General features: G+C 40.7%; 1 long non-coding RNA gene across 1 annotated transcript in view; it reads right to left on the minus strand.

Annotated features, from left to right (window-relative positions):
• The window catches only part of LOC135308598 (uncharacterized), a 39,065-nt gene extending 24,539 nt beyond the window's left edge, over nt 1–14,526 (minus strand). The window contains exons 1-5 of the long non-coding RNA XR_010368981.1: nt 13,982–14,526; nt 10,623–13,932; nt 3,150–3,363; nt 2,425–2,826; nt 113–326 (exon numbers count right to left, since the gene is read on the minus strand). This is a non-coding gene — a long non-coding RNA (uncharacterized LOC135308598). The remainder of the gene's footprint in view (nt 1–112; nt 327–2,424; nt 2,827–3,149; nt 3,364–10,622; nt 13,933–13,981) is intronic.
• Between the last annotated feature and the right edge of the window lie 95 nt (nt 14,527–14,621).

Below are 14,621 nucleotides of genomic sequence, written 5' to 3' on the forward strand. Positions count from 1 at the left end.
CACACTCTCAAAATACCTCTAAGCACTCCAAAAGAAAGCACATTTTACATGAGAGCCACATGGCTGCAAACAATGGCAGATATCATACAAAATAAGTTCATACTGGACTTACCCATTGGTTGCTTGACACTCTTTCAATGAGCCTATTCTGTGGCTGGGAAATTCAATGGAAGATGACAAACGCTACCAGTTGCAGTGAATCCAAGCCCAGAATGCCCTCGTCACACAAGTGAAGCTTGTCCAGATCCAACACCATTTTTTCGATGATTTCATTACAGCTGAAAGAATACTCATTCCCACCTACAAGAACCTAATAAAAACCATTTCTGGAAAAAATGTCATTAGTACCAGAAGTACAGGTCTCAAGTACCTGCAATGTTATTTATAAACCACATTGCACCATTCAAGAAACCTATTTCTAGAACTCTAGTTTTGATAGACACACTGCTATTACAATTAAAAAAAAAACCCAACATTTGTGAAACAATGAGAAAAGGAGGATATTCTAACCCAAAGGGCTTACAGGAACTGGCCAACATTTCTACATCATCTAGAAAGAAACAAGTTGTTCTTTTAGGTCTGACAGCAAGTTAAGAGTTTGACACCACAAACACCCCATGATGAGCACAGAAACAGCCTGGCACCCCAACATTCCCAGCACTGCTGTTTCCACTTGGCAACCAAGTGCAGAACCCAGAAATATTATTGCCATTATTTGTAGAACCACAGATATAGGCCATTATTGCTACCAAAGATAAAGATTCAACCAAAACCCCATGGGTTTCATTCTGAGGGCAACCATCTCTGAATCAGCCAAGACAATCATCTTCATTTCTAGGAGGATAAAATCCACTTCAAAAACCATTTAGTCTTAAAACACTTACATATAATTAATGTACAATTTCCCTGAAGATTATCCACATGTACTGGAAAAAAAATTATTGCATCTCTACTATAAATTTTTATGTTTTTCACAGCTCCAATTTACTTACAAACAGATTCTGTATTAGCTCAAATTTCTACACATTCCAAAGCACAGTTCCATTTGTAACCTAGATTTCCATTTCATATCAATACATAGCACATAAAAGGAAATACACAATGCATTCAGTTGACCTTCATTTTTTAACGCAATACTATTAAAATCCAAACAACCCCAAACTCCAACCCGGTCACTGTTACACATAAGCATTCCCAAGAGGCAAATTACCTCCATTTCTTGATTACCCTCTCTCCCTTTGAGAAGTCTTCCTTCTGTTTTCCAAATCTTTGCACAGTGATTTGACCATTTAAGTGAAATTTCACCAGTACTGGTACTAAAGATGCCCCCTGATAGAACCATATTACACCTTACTTATGCATCACTCAGGACTTGTTTTTCAAAGAGTCACACCAAATATTCACATCGATTTTTGTAGCTACTCTCAGAAAGGACCTAGTAACACTCTTGCTCCCAAGAAAAAAACCCTGAAATTGCACTGAGCAATACCACACTGCTCTGCATGAGCACAGCTCACTGAAGGGCCCACTTATTCTGCCTAACAGCATGATCTCTCCCTTTTGCCAAACCATTCATTGTTCCCATCCCCAATAAAGGTCATTAAAATGTTATCAATATTTCCAGTTACACAATCAACATACTCAGAGGTGCTCTGCTGGCCTGGGCAGATCATCCTGTCTCCCCACACACACCACTGCTCTTGGCTGTCTCTTGAAACCTAAGAACACTTAGAGAAGAGTTCTATAACCTTGAACTATTTGAATTTACCCCAATGCCCATGGATTGTTAAAATGCTTTCCTAGCAAGATCAAACACTGCTGCTGTCTCTGGAATTCACCAGCTGATAGAGAGCAGTGCTACAGAGAGCTTCAAAACCAAATACCACTGAGATCATCATCATCATTTGAAAAGCATTTGATTTTGTTCTTGCATGGACACTTTAACCTGATTACTCAAACCAACTTGGGAACCAGATGACAAAGAGTAGATAAGATGCAAACTATAAATAAAAACATGCATTTCATTCTTAATTGTTTAAACCACTATTAAAAATAACCCCTCATTTAGTTATTCTTTTAAATTAGAAAATGATATTCTTAAACATATATTTTCAAAATATAAAATTCAACTCTTTGACCAGAAGATCCCCACTTTGCTTTCTGGCCTTCAGTCCTGCTAAGAAAAGACCTTTTTCAAGCAAACATTCATTTGAAAAATTAATCTATAAGTATATGGCAACCATATGACTTGCAGCAACCCGTGAACCCTTGCTGTCACTCTGTCAATGACAGCACGGTGTCACCAGCAGTGACACTGTTCTCCAGGACACCGACCTGCAGCCTGGGGCAATCCTGACACCTGATGCTGCTCCTGCAGCCACCCATGGCCCAGCCTCACCCAGCATGGCCCCAGCAAACACTCACCTGTGTGTCCAGCACAGAATTAAATTGCTGATTCAGCCTACAATGACAATGACACAACCTTTTCCATATCAAGATTTTCCTGATCTCACAGGGCTCATTGTGCATTTACAAACTTTGCATTTCTCCTGGGGATAAGGAACAAAACCACATGGTTGCAAACAATGACAGACATAATGCAAAATAACTTCATACTGGACTTACCCATTTGTTGCTTGGCACTCTCTGAATAAGAGTATTCTGTGGCTGAGAAATTAAATGGAAAATGACAAATGCTACCACAGTTGCAGTGAATCCAAGCCCAGAATGCCCTCGTCACACAAGTGAAGCTTGTCTAGACCAAACACCATTTTTTCAATGATTTCAATACAGTTGACAGAATACTTATTTTCACCTACAAGAACTCTAAAGAAATAATTGGAGGAAAAAAATATCATTAGCACCAGAACATGTCTCAAGTACCTGATATGTCATTTATAAAGCACATTGCACCATGAAAGCAACTGATTTCTAGAACACTCTTTTTCACAGATACACTACTATTGCAATACAAATAACATTGGTCAAACAATGAGGTAAGCAGGATATTCCATTAGAGTTACAGGTTACACAAATTCACACTCTCAAAATACCTCTAAGCACTCCAAAAGAAAGCACATTTTACATGAGAGCCACATGGCTGCAAACAATGGCAGATATCATACAAAATAAGTTCATACTGGACTTACCCATTGGTTGCTTGACACTCTCTGAATGAGCCTATTCTCTGGCTGGGAAATTCAATGGAAGATGACAAACGCTACCAGTTGCAGTGAATCCAAGCCCAGAATGCCCTCGTCACACAAGTGAAGCTTGTCCAGATCCAACACCATTTTTTCGATGATTTCATTACATCTGAAAGAATACTCATTCCCACCTACAAGAACCTAATAAAAACCATTTCTGGAAAAAATGTCATTAGTACCAGAAGTACAGGTCTCAAGTACCTGCAATGTTATTTATAAACCACATTGCACCCTTCAAGAAACTTATTTCTAGAACTCTAGTTTTGATAGACACACTGCTATTACAATTAAAAAAAAAAAAAACAACAAAAACATTTGTGAAACAATGAGGAAAGGAGGATATTCTAACACAGATGGCTTACAGAGACTGGCCAACATTTCTACATCATCCAGAAACAAACAAGTTGTTCTTTTAGGTCTGACAGCAAGTTAAGAGTTTGACACCCTGGTTTGCTCCCAGGGTGCCAGTAGCTCACCCAGCACAGCCCTGTTTGCAGAAAGGCTTCCCTGGCACAGCTGATCCTGCCAAGAGCTTTTGGTGCCTCCAGAGCCTCCTCAGGCCTCCCCCTGCCCTCAGCCACCAGGCTGCTCTGCCCAGGGCCCAGCTCAGCACTGGACACTCACCCCAAACACTGCCTGCATCCCACTGCAGCCATGGCAACGCCCTAACACCACAAACACCCCACGATGAGCACACAAACAGCCTGGCACTCCAACATTCCACCACTGCTGTTTCCACTTGGCAACCAAGTGCAGAACCCAGAAATATTATTGCCATTATTTGTAGCACCAGAGATACCAGGCTATTATTGCTACCAAAGATAAAGATTCAACCAAAACCCCACTGATTTCATTCTAAGGGCAACCATCTCTGAATCAGCTAAGAGAATAATCTTCATTTCTAGGAGGATAAAATCCACTTCAAATACCATTTAGTCCTAAAACTTTTTCATATAATTAATTCACAATTTCCCTGAAGATTATCCACATGTACCTGGAAAAAAAAATTATTGCATTTCTAATATAAGTGTTATGTTTTTCACTCCTCCACTTAATCACAATCACAGATTCTGTATTAGCTCAAAATTTCCACACATTGCATTTGTAACCGAGATTTCCATTTGATATCGATACATAGCACATAAAACCAAGTAAAAATGCTTTCAGTTCACTTTCAATTTTAAACCAATACTATTAAAATCCAAACAAACCCAGGCTCCAACCTGGTCACTGTCATAGATAAGTTCTCCCAAGGGGCAAATTACTTCCATTTCTGGATTATTTCTTCTCTGCCCTGGATAACTCATCCTATTGTTTTCCAAATCTTTGCACAGTAATTTGACCAGATAAGTGAAAATTTACCAGTACTGGTACTAAAGATGCCCCCTGATAGAACCATATTTTACCTTACTTATGCATCACTCAGTTCTTATTTGTCAAAGAGTCATACCAAATATTCACGTTGATTTTTGAAGCTACTCTCAGAAAGGACCTAGTAACACTCTTGCTCCCAAGAAAAAAACCTTGAAATTGCACTGAGCAATACCACACTGCTCTGCATGAGCACAGCTCACTGAAGGGCCCACTTATTCTGCCTAACAGCATGATCTCTCCCTTTTGCCAAACCATTCATTGTTCTCATCCCCAATAAAGGTCATTAAAATGTTATCAATATTTCCAGTTACACAATCAACATACTCAGAGGTGCTCTGCTGGCCTGGGCAGATCATCCTGTCTCCCCACACACACCACTGCTCTTGGCTGTCTCTTGAAACCCTAAGAACACTTAGAGAAGAGTTTTATAACCTTGAACTATTTGGATTTACCCAAATGCCCATGGATTGTTAAAATGCTTTCCTAGAAAGAGCAAACACTGCTACTGTCCCTATAATTCACCAGCTGATAGAGAGCAGTGCTACAGAGAGCTTCAAAACCAAACACCACTGACACCATCATCATCATCATGTGAAAAGCATTTGATTTTGTTCTTGCATGGACACTTTAACCTGATTACTCAAACCAACTTGGGAACCAGATGACAAAGAGTAGATAAGATGCAAACTATAAATAAAAACATGCATTTCATTCTTAATTGTTTTAACTACTATTAAAAATAGCCCCTCATTTAGTTATTCTTTTCCACTTAGAAAATGTTATTCTTAAACATACATTTTCAAAATATAAGATTCAACGCTTTAACCAGAAGCTCTCCACTTTCCTTTCTGGCCTTCAATCCTACTAAGAAAAAACTTTTTTTCAAGCAATCATTCATTTGAAAAATTAATCTACATGTCTATGGCAACCATATGACTTGCAGCAACCCATGAACCCTTGCTGTCACTCTGTCAATGACAGCACGGTGTCACCAGCAGTGACACTGTTCTCCAGGACACCAACCTGCAGCCTGGGGCAATCCTGACACCTGATGCTGCTCCTGCAGCCACCCATGGCCCAGCCTCACCCAGCATGGGCTCAGCAAACACTCACCTGTGTGTCCAGCACAGAATTAAATTGCTGATTCAGCCTACAATGACAATGACACAACCTTTTCCATATCAAGATTTTCCTGATCTCACAGGGCTCATTGTGCATTTACAAACTTTGCATTTCTCCTGGGGATAAGGAATAAAACCACATGGTTGCAAACAATGACAGACATAATGCAAAATAACTTCATACTGGACTTACCCATTTGTTGCTTGGCACTCTCTGAATAAGAGTATTCTGTGGCTGAGAAATTAAATGGAAAATGACAAATGCTACCAGTTACAGTGAATCCTTGCCCACAAGGCCCTATTGACACAAGTCAAGCCTCTCTAGACCCAAAGCCATCTTTTCAGATGATTTCATTACACTTGACAGAATATGTATTTCCACCTACAAGAACTCTAAAGAAATCATTTGACGAAACAAATATCATTAGTACCAGAACATGTCTCAAGTACCTGAAATGTCCTTTATAAACCACAGTGCACCATGAAAGCAACTGATTTCTAGAACACTCTTTTTCACAGATACACTACTATTGCAATACAAATAACATTGGTCAAACAATGAGGTAAGCAGGATATTCCATTAGAGTTACAGGTTACACAAATTCACACTCTCAAAATACCTCTAAGCACTCCAAAAGAAAGCACATTTTACATGAGAGCCACATGGCTTATTCCAGTGTTTCAATACATTTGAAAACATTTTGTTTGCATTAAGAAAGTATCACTACACTAAGAGAAAGTGTTTCCCCATTTGGTTCAGAACAGGTTTATAAACAGACACTGATATACAAGCATTAAGAGTTAACACACACCTGCACAAAGTGCACCAAAAGTAAGAAAAACCATCTTTGAACTTAGATCTCCTATACGTTATTCTTAGACCAATCAGACAGCCACAGTATTGGACAGGATTTAAAAGTACATCAAAGTCAATACAATTCTTTCCTTTCCTACTAAATCAGCTACAAGCCCTCGTGGTTCATTCCAGCTCCATGCAGTGCTGAAAGGAGCACAGAGCACCCAATGCCCATGGATGTCTGTGCTGTGTAACTGCAGACACTGCTCATTTTCCTCAACGACACTGCAGCATCATTGGAATGATCCTGAGGTGAGCAAACCACTCCCCACACTTGCCATGTGTAAGGCTTTGATATTTCTTAACTGATATTCTCCAGGTGAATTCTGTTTTTCTTCATTTACAGCTAGAGAATCTTCTTCACTTCTGAAAACATCTATTTCAGATACCATTTATCCTCAACTTACATCCAAAGAGATTACATAGAAGCAAAATAATATCTACATTTACCTGGAAAACCATTTACTGAAACTCTACTATAAATGTTATGTTTTTCACAGATTAAAATTAGTTACAAATTAGATATATCAAAAATTAAAATAAATCATAAACTTACCCAAGCAATGTAATTAGGACATAAAATTTAACACCATAACTACAAAATATAATATAGAAATTCATACATTTTAATTATTATAAAATATTATTAATAATATCTTTTTACTTCAATATATATGACAAATAATTAACAAATGAATTAATAATTTTTAAATTAGGAAATCTTGAGGTATTTAGACTATGAACATTTACAAAACAGGGTTTTTTTAACCTTGAATTAGCATACATTCCCCCAATGCCCATGGCATTACTGAAATGCTTTCTTTGCAACACAGAACACTGCTATTGTGTCCAATATACATCAGCTTATGAAAGGCACTGCAATGAAGACCTTTTAAATCAAACACCAATGACAACTAATGACCATCACCTAAAAAAGCATTTGATTTTGCTGTTGCAATGACACAAACCAGATCACTCAACAAAAACATCTGGAACCAAGAGATGACAGTCTCAGATGTGAACCTTAAATAAAAGCAACCATTTCATACTTAATATTAATTAATAATTTAAATTCCTATATAAAATATCTCCTTTAGTCATTCTTTCATGCATAGGAAATTTTGGCAATTTCACAACACATTTACATCATCCAGAAAGAAACAAATTGTTCTTTAGGTCTGACAGCAAGTTAAGAGTTTGACACCCTGGTTTGCTCCCAGGGTGCCAGTAGCTCACCCAGCACAGCCCTGTTTGCAGAAAGGCTTCCCTGGCACAGCTGATCCTGCCAAGAGCTTTTGGTGCCTCCAGAGCCTCCTCAGGCCTCCCCCTGCCCTCAGCCACCAGGCTGCTCTGCCCAGGGCCCAGCTCAGCACTGGACACTCACCCCAAACGCTGCCTGCATCCCACTGCAGCCATGGCAACGCCCTAACACCACAAACACCCCACGATGAGCACACAAACAGCCTGGCACTCCAACATTCCACCACTGCTGTTTCCACTTGGCAACCAAGTGCAGAACCCAGAAATATTATTGCCATTATTTGTAGAACCACAGATACCAGGCTATTATTGCTACCAAAGATAAAGATTCAACCAAAACCCCTTGGATTTCATTCTGCTGCCACCATGCCCTCAATTTCTTCACTACTCTCCAGACACTCCTCTTCCAACATTTTTTTTCTCTTTTTCAGTATTAAGGGAAAAGAGGATGGCTTATCATTCATTAGGAGCATTTGCTGAGCTAATTTCCAAAGAACAATTCATGATTATTGTTGCTTTAATCTTACAACGCTGTAAAATGGCACCTCCAAAAAAAAATTATTTTCACCACTGATCTCCGCACTGCACTTCACAACAATGACCTTAATCTTAATCACCAGATTAAGACCATCATTAGATCTACCTGTTTTATCATTCCAATAGTGAGAAGAACGAAGTCAGTTAAGAAGCTAACTTCTTAAAAATTCATGTTCTATGTCAAGAGGAGAAGCACACTGCAGCTTGCCTGGAAGTGGTTACTGGGTACACTAATTCAGATTCACAAATAAGCTCTGAATGCTCCAAAAATAAAACTCATTTTAAATGTGAGCCTCATGACTTATTCAATGTTTAAAAGCATGTGAAAAATATTTGTTTGTATTAAAAAAGAGAAGTATAAACACACAAAGAGAAAGGGAAATATACACAATTTCTTTCCCCATCTCCTTCAGAATAGGTACATAAACATTGACCAGATACACAAGTCTCAGGTTTAATATACACAACACAGTTGCCTGGATCAACATATGCAAAAACGTAAATAAATGTCACTTTCGTGTTAGACCTTGCATCTTCTGTTTCAACCAACCAGACACCCACAGTATTGGATTTAAAAGTATATCAAAGTCAAAGTTTCTATTTCCTTTCTTTAGTCAGCTACAAGCCCTCGAGATTCATTTCAACTCTGTGCAATGCTGAAGGGACCACAGAGCACCCAAAGTCCATGGATGTCCATGCTGTGTAACTGCAGACACTGCTCATTTTCCTCAGTGAGTCTGCAGCATTATTGGAATCATCCTCAGGTTGAGCAAATCATGTCCCCAGTCTTTTCAAGTGTAAGAATCTGACCTTTCTTAAATGATATTCTTCAGATGAGTTCTGTTCTACTTCATTTACAGCTAAAACAATCTTCATTTCCACGAAGATAACATCTATTTCAGATACTATTTATTCCTAACTTAAATCCAAATAAAAGCCTATAAACAACTATAAGATTGATTAATAATGTAAATTCCTATTCAAAGCACGTTATTTATTCTTTTATGTTTAGGCAATTTTAACTTCAAATACACTTTTGAATTAGTAATATTCAATTCTATAGACATCATAACTCTTTAGTATTCTTCTGTAGGCACAGAGCAAGGTCCAAGAACCCGAATCCAGATTAATACATAGAGAGAACACTTAGAACACCACATCCTTGATTGGGAAAAAATTCTCAGAGAACAAAATTCCCAGAGAACAAACCCTTTAAAAGCAGCATCACACCTTGTAACATTGCTGAGAAAATCCAGGCTACCACACAGAGAACTCCCAGAAGGATGTTGCTGCTACCCTCCTGCAAATCCAGGGAAAACCATGCTCTTGTCTCTGCATACAGTTCATCTCCACATCTCCTTACAGGCACCAGTCCTGTCCCAGACACAAGTAAATGCTGGTGCAAGAATATGACATTTGAAAAAACCCTCAGGGAGTAAAGTGCATGTTTACATCCTTTCAGCTCTTCCTCATTAAATCTCTTCCCAAATCCTGCAGTTTTCAAAATTACTTTGTTACACTCTACCTTATTTATATAACCAGAAGCTTTCCACTTCCTTTTTTTGTCCCTTGTTCCTGATGTGGAAAGACCTTTTGTAAAGCTTAATTTAATTTTAAAGTTGATATACACATGCATGGCAACCATACATCTTTTCAGCACCTTGACTTACAACTCGTGAACCCATGTGAGCACTCTGTAAATAACAGCAGAGTTTGAGAGTACAAATTACACCGGTTTCTGGGACAGGCACTTGGAACGTGGGGCAATTGTGACACCTTATGGCTGTTCCTGTAATGACCTTGAACATTTTAAGGGTAAAAACAGGTGGAAAAAAGAGAGTTAGGGGTTTTAAGTTCTGGTTTGGTCACAGGGCATGAGTAACTCACCCACCACCACAGCCCTGTTCACCGGGGAAGCTCCTCAGGACAGGCAATCCTACCAAAACCAGTTTAAGCCTCAAGAGCCTCCTCAGGCCTCCCTCTGCCACAAAGGTGCTCTGCAGAGTGCCCTGAAAGAGCAGGCACCCCAAACATGCCCAGAAAGCCATGGCTACCATAGGAACAAACTGTGACCCCAAACATCCCCAGGAGAGCCAGGGACAGCATCAGAGCGCTCCCACAGCAATGTAAATGTGTGGGTGCTCCTGGACTCATCATGATGGACTTGAGTAAACCCAATCCAGCCTCTCCTCAGGATGCCTTGCCTATAAACAAAAATAAAAAACCATATACAGAAACTGACATGCAAAGTACCACAGCAATACTCACTTTCTACACCATTTCCAACAGGAATTTAAGCCCTCTCCCCCAAGAGCACACTTCCTTAATCTCAGATATGGATTTATCCATAATGTTCTTCAGGTGGCTCCCCTCATTAGCCAGAATGTCTCCAGCTGACTTAACCAATTAAGTGAGGTTTTTTTGCCTATAAAACCCTCCACTGGAGAATAAGGCAGCTTGAGGAAAAGTGTAATGGTTTGAACAGGTTACCCTCCTTTTTAAAAGCTATGTTAGAGACAGCCTCTTTAAGAGCAGAAGTGATTTCCTGTTGCCTTTGTTAGAACTTTTTTTAAGAGATTTGAAATTTTATTTAGCTCCACAGAATGATTTATTTTGGAAAAGACCCTTAAGATCATTAAGTCCATTATTAAACTATGTCTTAAAGTTCTGTGTCTATACACTTTTCATATCTTTTTAGGGAAGATGGCTCTTCTGGGCATCATGTTCCAGTGGGGAAATTATTTCTAATATCCAATCTAAACGTTCTTTGGCCCATTTTGAGTCTGCCTTCTCTTTTCTGATTTTTTTTTTAAGATATGTGCCCTCCCCCCCAGCTGCAACCCCTTCTCATGTAGCAGCAAAGAAGGATAAGTTTCTCTGAGCTCTTTTTTTCTTTTTTTTTTTTTCCCCAGGGTAAACATTCCTAATTTCAACAATCTTTGTCAGAGGGCTAAAGCCTGAAAGTGCTGTTTTTTTCACAAATATAGAAATTTGGAGCTGCGGAGATGAAGAAGATGAAATGAGTCTATTCTTGCCTGTATTGTTCAAATGCAAGAGAAATACACAGGTGAGTAGGAGTTACAACTCTACAGCTGGTTTGTGACAGAGGAGGAAGGATCTGGAGACTTTGCTTTGTGTTCCACAGCTCTTTGGCTGTGTTTTTGTAGGTTCATACTTGACTTTCTCACTTGGCAGAAATGCATAGCTTGGTTTTTGTGTGGGAGGGAAGAACAGGAAAATGTATTAAACTGGGCTTATTTGAATTGTGGCAGATGCATGCGTGACATGGTGAAACACAATGTTAGAAAAGCTCAGTGAGCTCTGGGACTGCCCACTTGTCATTTATTCAATTACTCATACAGCAAGCAATGTTCAGAAGAACTAGAGTAAGAATCTTAATTTTTGAGGTATAGCAAAGGAGGTGGAAAAAAAGTCAAGAAGCTCGAATTATATTGAGCCTGATATTTCTGTGGTTAGTTAGGATTTTTTAAATGAAATATTGTAGACACTATTGGCTTGTGTTAGCTCATAATTCTAGCTTCAGCTAGTTCTAAATCTAATGCTGGATGTAAATTAGAACCAAGTTGCATACATTTCTAGAAACCAGAAATAAAATACTGTTCTTCAGGCTTAGATGGATTAATCTTTTAATTATGTTTTGTATTTATGATAATCTTAATGTTCTCAATTTTTTTCAGATCACAATGAAAGGAGGCAACAACATGGGAATAATTTTTTCTTTGAATTGGAAGACACAGCGGCTTATGCCACAAATGAAATAAATTTCACAGGTGAAGAAAATATTATGGCTTGGCCCATCTTACAGTGGAATCAGTGACGTTAGCAGGAGTGGGACTGACATAAAGCAGCAAGCTGTCCCAATAGCTCAGACAAAATGGGCTCATTTTTAGACTCAATTCCTCCTGTGTCAGGCTCCCACCACAAGATTTGGAATTGTTTGCAGTATCATGCAGACTATGTAGGTTGCAAACTGAAGAACCAAAGCATTCCATGCTTTTTGAGAGTGCAAGCAGTGATGTGTGCCACGTGGCTGGTATGGCTACTCTGAGAGCCCCAGAGTGTTCTGTGTCAGAAGGGTTCTAGAAAGATCACAAGGCTGGTAGGGACCCCAGGACATTACCAGTCCAACAGCCCTGCCAACACAGGGCCACCTGCAGCAGATGGCACAGGGACACATCCAGGTGGGATTGGAATGTGTCCAGAGAGGCAGACTCCTCCCTGGCTCCAGTGCTCTGCCACCCTCCATGCTGAGAAGCTCCTCCTCTTGTTGACGTAAAACTCTTAGTGTTCTACTTTGTTTGACTTTATGCCACAAATATGGTTCATCACATCCCAACTCTCAGCCTGGCACAGGAAATCCTGAACTCTGCCAGGCTTGGGGCTGTGAGCCCTTCCCTGGGGAGAGATGTCCCATGCGAGCAGCTGAACTGGGATTTATTGATCACCTGATGGAGCCTGGGAGGTGCTGTTTGTCCCCCTGACATTTAATTGTCTGCTCTGTGTGTCCTTCAGGAAGCAGCAGATCCTGTTAAAAATGACCAGATAACATTGGCTTTTGCATTTAGGTATCAGCTTTTGCACATTGATATTGATTATAAGTATTTAGATACAGTACAAATTAGAACTCTTTTTACCTGCTTGTTAATATGATATAATCAGCTTAAGTATTGCTTATAGTACTAAGATAACCATGACACAAACCAGAACATAGAGGACAATTAAAGAATATCATCTTAAGTTTGAGAAGGACAAACTAAATCTTTATCAGAGGATGTGAAACAGCAGGATGGAGACACAAGAAGAAATAAAATATATTGATCTTATGAACAGGATCTCCTGCAGAAAAGCCGGTGTGTGAAGAAGCCAAACAAAGGAGTTCCCAAAGCATCAGAAATTTTGCGAGAATGTTTGAATAATGTATGAAACACATAACTATGGAGGTAATGTAACCATATAAAGATAACAGTTTGTATATAGCAGTGTGTTCTTTGGCTGGTGGCCAGGAGCACCCCAGCACTGGATTTTTGTCTCTTATTTTATCCCACGTTGAACTTTACAAAAATTCTTTATCCCGAACTCCATTTCTCACAATCCTAAGCGTGTGGGAAATCACACTGCAAAAAGCCACTGTCCCTGAAGAAGACAGCAGAGTCATGCAAGAATCAATTTTACTGGAATAAAGGGAGAGAACCCTCTGCTCCATACCCCTCTGGGGTCTCTCTGGAGTTTCTGGAGCACACGTATTCCTTTAATCCCAAACTCCTTTTCCCCAGTGGCCGAGGCACAGGAAGGTACAGCCTTCTGCACATTCCTACCTGAACATGGATCCTCCTGCACCGCAAGACCATTACAATTAGCTTTAAGCCCACCCCTGGACGAAGAAGTTAACACTCATAAATCTATTGAGCCTGCACATTTTTCCTAGAGTTCAAAAGCTCAGACTGCGCTGGGCTCTGCAACAAACATGACCCGCAGGCCCGTCCTCCCTCACACGGAAACCTCCACCGCCTGTGACAAGCAGAGCAGGGCCCCTTTCCCCTCACACTGAAACCATCGCCTCTGACCAGCAGAGCACTGTCCCTTTCCCCTCACATGGAAGCCATCACCTCTGACCAGCAGAGCACTGTCCCTCACGCTCCCTCACACGGAAATCCCCGCTGACCAGCAGGGCAGTGTCCCTTTCCCCTCACACCGAAATCATCGCCTCTGACCAACGGAGCAGTGTCCCTTTCCCCTCACAAGGAAACCATCACCTCTGACAAGGAGAGCACTGTCCCGTTCCCCTCACAAGGAAGTCCCCGCCTCTGACCAGCAGAGCGCTGCCCCATTCCCTCACACAGGAACCATCGCCTCTGCCCAGCCCAGCACTGCCCTATTCCCTCACATGGACACCCCTGATCGGCACAGCACTGCCCTATTCCCTCACAAGGAAACCATCGCCTCTGCCCAACTCAGCCCTGCCCTATTCCCTCACATGTAAACCATCGCCTCTGCTCAGCCCAGCACTGCCCTATTCCCTCACACAGAAACCATCGCCTCTGCTCTGCCCAGCACAGCCCTGCCCTATTCCCTCACATGTAAACCATCGCCTCTGCCCAGCACAGCCCTGCCCTATTCCCTCACACAGAAACCATCGCCTCTGCTCTGCCCAGCACAGCACAGCTCAGCACTGCCCCATCCCCTCACGCCCTCCCCGCCCCGAACACCGCCCCGTGACGTCACGCGGCTCGCCCCGCCCCACCCGTG

Source organism: Passer domesticus, chromosome 10 (assembly GCF_036417665.1).
Source record: "Passer domesticus isolate bPasDom1 chromosome 10, bPasDom1.hap1, whole genome shotgun sequence".
NCBI lineage: Eukaryota > Metazoa > Chordata > Aves > Passeriformes > Passeridae > Passer > Passer domesticus.